At 38.6% G+C, this 5,931-nt stretch overlaps 1 long non-coding RNA gene across 1 annotated transcript in view; it reads left to right on the top strand.

Moving 5' to 3' along the window:
- Positions 1–453: 453 nt before the first annotated feature.
- LOC106149912 overlaps positions 454–5,931 on the top strand; it is a 13,494-nt gene continuing 8,016 nt past the window's right edge. Inside the window, exons 1-2 of the long non-coding RNA XR_001236377.1 lie at positions 454–536; positions 869–982. This is a non-coding gene — a long non-coding RNA (uncharacterized LOC106149912). The remainder of the gene's footprint in view (positions 537–868; positions 983–5,931) is intronic.

The following is a 5,931-nucleotide window of genomic DNA, read 5'->3' as shown; positions in this document are numbered from 1 at the left end:
GTAGACAGAAAAGTGAAACAAATATTTCAGAGCTCTTTGGGGACTTAAATGGCTCTTTACAATAAAACTGATTACTCAGAAGGGGACGAGAATGCTTGAAATTTGACTGGAGGAGTGGAGAGCAGGCTAGTTCTAATGTGAAGTATCAAAAGAGACACTAAACTTTATAGAGTTACGCAGTGGAGTCTTCAGTGCTAGAGCCCAGACCAAGCAATAAACCCGAGAGAGGCCCGGCAGCACCGGGCATGGCTACTGCGGCAACAACAACGAAAGTCACTTGGAAAAGATGTGCAAGGTTGTGGCTTCCTGATAAATTCAAATGACACAGACAGTCCCACAGGGCTTGCTTCATTAGATGATTGTGAAATTTGGATTCAAATAGACTGAGGCAAACCCACAAGTTAAAGTATTTTCAAAGTGGCTTAATAATCACTCGAAAACAGACCACAACAACTTTTTTAGCCAACATGACTGAAATTTTGATCAACAAACATCCAAGGGACACAACCAATCTTTTGTGAACAAGGAATATCAAGGTGGGGTGGGCTTGGGAGGTACTCCCCTAGAAAGATACTTTTCTTCTCTGTGAAACCTGGGGGTCGGGTAACGTGATATAATGTTTTTCAGAAATCTAACCCCCAGTGAAGGACTTATAAGGTTTATTGGAGATAACACAGAGATATTTGATCTCTTTTGAAAGATAGATCTTTTTTTTATTTCCCCATTTTGTTCCCTCCTTTAACAATCAGCTGCCCACAACACCAAACCCCATTTGGGCATTAGCCCAGTTGGGATAGGTTTCTTTTTTTTCCAGTTTTCATCTTCTGTACTCCTCATTGACTTGATCTGGTCCCGCTTCACACTGCAGAGAGGAGCTTGAAGGGCTGCAAATCAGAGACTGCTGGGGAGTGGAGATGGGCTGCAGAGGAAGAGGAAGACTGGGAGAGAGGCCACAACCCATCTTCATTTTCCAAGTGTGACTGTGAGTTTCCAATATTTGACAACCTTTCCTTACACTGTCAGTTTTGTCCAGATATAAGCTCATCCTATATTTGTCATTTGAGCCAGACCATGCACACTTCTTGGAGGTTCCAGACCACAGCCTGAGAATCATTTATCTAGGACAGTGTCCTATGTCTACAGACGACTCCTACAGGAACTGCTTTAGCTGTACTGAGACACCAGCTCTTCTCTGACTTCTCAGTTCATCTCCAGAGCAAGTAACACTTTTCAACAAGTATTCATGCATTTACCCATATTTTCAAAAAAAAATTTTTTTTTTTTGGTTTTTCTCCGGTACCGGGAACCGAACTCACGACCTTGCGCTTGCCAGGCAGGCGCTTTTGCCGCTGAGCTAAATCCCCAGGCCCTTCAAAATATTTTTAAGACCTTCTTTTAGCATTAGGGATACAGTAGCATTCAACACACCAAAGTCTCTGGTTTCGTGATGTTTAGCTTTCAAAAGAGAAATACTTACTATTAGCATAGAAGAATATCACATAACGTTGTAAGTAGCAAGTGAATATGTTCTGACCAAGGCTAGAAATATAATCTCTCATAAACTTATTGCATTGGGATGATTTAATATTTAATTAAGCACTTACTGTGTGCAAAAATACACATTTTCTTTCTTCTTGGGTGAGAAATTGAACTGGATTTTTTTCCAGTACAAAGGAAGGAACCCAGGGCTTTTGCACATCCATAGCCCTTTTTCTGTTTTATTATGAGACAGAGTCTGGCTAAATTGCCAGGTGGCCCAGGTTGAGCTCAAACTTGTGATCCTCTTGCCTCAGTGTCTAAAGTGCTGAGACTACAAGGGTGTGCCACCATATTTGGGTGTGACTTATAAAGTGTTTATTAAACCTACACTATAACTTGGTTGGTCACTTTAGTGTATGACAGGTTGTCTGCAAAGTTTTGCCTAGAAATCACTCAGGGTGTGGTAAAGTAAGGCTATTCAAGAAATCTCTTGAAATGGAGTTTTGTGGAGAGAGAAGTTTCTGTTAAGCCATGTAGTGGAAAGAGGTATGCCTAGGTTCACATCCCGGTTCTTCTACTAACCTTTCTGAGCTTTTCATGATGGAGTTAATTTATTCCTTCTTGTATTATTGCAAGGATTACATTTATTTTGCTTGACAAATATTCATCATGCACCTATTATACACTAGATACTCTTCTTGCTACTGAGAATATAGTAAGTAGCAAGATAGACAAAGTCACTGTCTCTATGAGGTACCTTATCTCTTTGCCTCTTTCCTCTGTTCTTCATTTAGAGGGGAGGATGGTCATGTGGAAATCAGTTGAATTATTTGTGTGGAAGACTAGGTCTAGTTTTGTGTAAAACTCTACTGCCTCTCCAGGAACTCCCTGACGATGTCAGAGTGGACCAAGCAGATCTAGCTCTGAGCTGCAACTCCTGGGGCCTGTTAGGTACGAAGCAAAGGGGAACATTCCACATTCAGCCAGACCCATCCCTGGATAGCAGGGATGGGAAACCTTTCCAGATCTTGGCTGAATGACTAAAACATTCCAAGGGCTCCCTGATAGTACATCCCTAACCTATTTAAAAACTTAATAGGCCTTCAGTTCAAACGCCCTAAGTACTTCAAACTCAGTAGCGTCTCTGTTATCACTACCTTTACTCTTGCCTTTCTCAACACAGTTTTGAACAAAACCGTTTTAGCCATCAATATCCATCAATGTGTTATCTATTTTTAAAGGAATAGAAGAAAGTTTATTTGTGGAGTGAATTAATTTTTTAAAAATAGATTGGTGCATAAATGCAAACTAAAAAATGTTAATGAATAAAACACAAGTATAGCTTAATTTTATTTTTATATATTACAGAAACCCATCCATCCAGGAGTCTATAATAACATGTGCAGAATGGATGATAGTAAGAATGATGCAGCTCGTTCCATTCCGTGGCTCCTGAAGTTAACACTACACATGTTAGCGCACAAGCAGATGTACTAGTGGCATTATTTACCACTCCATTCCCCCCATGTTAGCTGGAATAAGGACTTGCTGAAATCACTGCCATTTTTTAATAAGCCTAGATAATAATTGAGAGAGAGAGTGTGCTAAGCTAGTGACAGTCAGCTCTCAGACAGAAAGGCAATTATATTCACCTTTCCATGTCCAGGAAACAGAAACATCTTTTCTGATCTTGCTACAGGAACTTAGAGATGTTGTGACAGGTAAGGACCTGGACATGGATAACAAAGTAGACAGAGTAGCTTTTTTTGCTGTGAAATGTCTAACCTGAAAACAGTGAAGTTAAACAGCTGCATATAATTTCCCACTTTTTGGCTTTTATCAGTTTCTATACCTATGTTGAAGGTGGGTATGATTTATAAATCTGATAGATTTTAGATTATATTTTTCACCTATAAGGTTAAGAATGGAAGGTGATGGCTGTGGGTAGAAGAGCATGTGAGTGGGATCTTGCTTTTGGTTTTGGGAGGTTTTGTTTCAATGTACTAGAAATAAAATGAATCAGCATTGTTTTATATATATTCAAGTTTTAAAATGCTGATTCAGGAACCAGTGTCTTTATTTTACATCAAGTTCTGGGTCTTTCCCCACAGAAATGAATCAGTGGGACTCAGAGAAATGTGAATTGATTTTTAAAAAAAGGAAACAGATGAGAATCTGGTGTCAGATATTTCTCTCCTGAGCTCCATATTGGTGACATTTGGAGCCACTTTCTAGAATGCTTCGGAAGTAATTACAACCAGATTTGTTTCTGTGGAGTCCTGTGCAGTCACTCTCACCCACGTTTCCAACATTGTCATCTCCATGGAAGTCAGATTTTTCAGTTTTGTTTTCCACAAAGATAACCATACAGGAAAATAATGGACTCACCTGAAACATCAGAATGCTAAAAATACTCCTTGGTAAAACAGAGCCCTCTATCCCTCTACTCCACTACTGGTAAATTGTATTTTTCTTCTGTTGAGCTCTTGAAGATCCTTAGTTCTAGACACTGAGCCAAAAATAATGGGCTTGCCATTCCTTATGTGGAACCTTGCCCTATGACCTAAGCTGCCTACACAACCATTGAGCAATAATACTTCTATGCCTAAAGAGAAGATCCAAGAATAACCTGAGAGATTGCTAAATCTAAGTTTCTTAATCTCAACACTATTGATTTTTTTTTGTCATGCTTGGGATAGAACCCAGGGCCTTCTACATGCAAGGCAAGAGCTCTACCACTGAGTTACACCCCCAGCCCACCATTGATATTTTATGCTGAATAATTCTTTGCTGCAGGAGCCTTTTTCATCCATTGTGGGGTAGTCAGGATGATCTCTGGTGTCTACCCATTAGATGCTAGTAGCATTGCCCCAGTCTAGTCATGATAACAAAAAGTCTTTAGATCTAACCAAATGTCCTCTGGGAAATGGAGACAGGGACAGAGGTAAAATTGCCCTCAGTAAGTTCCACCCCTCTAGGATATTCAACAATTTAAAGCATATGCCTTAAGTAGATTTTTCTCTACCAATGGAATTGTCCAAAACATTGCCTCCATTTCCTTTTTCAAATCTAATTTCAATATAATAATTTCATTAAAATCTGAAAAGTAAAGGGAAACTAGAAGAAAAATAGGAAGGAATGGGGGAGGGAGAGAGGGTGTGAGGTATGTTCACTATTGCACAAGAATTCCTGTCACTTAATTGGAGATTAATCTCTCTCTTCCCTAAGTCTGCGACAATTTCTGTTTCTTTAACTAAAGTACAATTACATAAGAATAGAAGATTTCTGTGAAAAAAGAGGATATTTTTTTCTTTAAAAAGAGGCAGAAAATCTGATTAGATAGTTAGTGGCTGGTGATGTTTTGGTATTATTAGAGGTAGGCTAATTAAAGATCAACCACTCCTTTCAAAGCTCATTTATGAAATGGAGTTTGTTTAAGGAGAGAGCAAACGATGACTCTTTACTCAAAAATTCGCTTGGCCTTGAGCAGTGGCTTAAGGGTTCTGGCATTCTGTGGTGAAGGTAAGAACCAGAATCAGCATTCTTTATCTATGTGGAGGGGAGTCACTGCTCTGCCTGAATCTTGAATCAACCTGTGCAAGTATAATCTATACATAAACAATTAAAAGCCTTAGATATCTGCTCATCTCAAGGATGTACAGAGGGGCAAATTGACTTGTTTATTCAGCCAAAATGCCAAGACTTCTGTTTTTGTAGATGCATAAATGATTTTTTTTTGAGAAATCAGGTTTTTAACAACCACAGTGTTAAATTTAACCTCATCTTTGTAATAAGGAATTCAAATATGGATTATCTAACTATAGCTATATTTCAAATATCTATAAAGAATGAAATGACCCACATGAAAACCCTAAAAGCCACACAGCACTAAGCAAAAAAGAATACTTGTATGGCTTGGGGTGACAATTAATGTTAGAGAAATACAAAATAATCTAGAATAAGAAAACCCATACAGAGAGAAAACAGAGAAAATGCTGCCAGAAACTTAGAGGGAGAGGGAGCCAGGCATGGCTGGTGAATGCTTGTGGAGTTCTCTTGGGATCATGAAAATGATTTGAAAGTAGGTGGAGGTGATGGCTGGACAACACTGAAGATGTGCTGAGTGCAACCGAACTGTAGCCTTTAATGTGATTAATTCTACAGTGTGTGAATTTCATCTTTATTGTTTTAAACGCTGGGTCAGCATGTACCGACTACATTTAAAAGTGTCTTTTATGTAAAATGCTTGATATAAATATAGAAATTCAGGAAGATTGATGCCAGAAGGGCCATATACTCAAAATCACTCATTTCCCAATATTTTCCATTGCTTCAGTTTAGGTATCATCATACTTAAAACTTAGTTTACATAGGAACACAAAATGATTGAGGAGTTTTTAGACATGAGAGTTCAAATGTCCAGCTAGAATTTACATAGGAACACAAAATGAT

The sequence above is a fragment of the Chinchilla lanigera genome, unplaced genomic scaffold (genome assembly GCF_000276665.1).
Source record: "Chinchilla lanigera isolate Chin_1 unplaced genomic scaffold, ChiLan1.0 scaffold00056, whole genome shotgun sequence".
In the NCBI taxonomy this organism is placed as follows: domain Eukaryota; kingdom Metazoa; phylum Chordata; class Mammalia; order Rodentia; family Chinchillidae; genus Chinchilla; species Chinchilla lanigera.
Note: the sequence above shows the minus strand (reverse complement) of the source record. Positions and strands in the feature narration are given on the sequence as shown.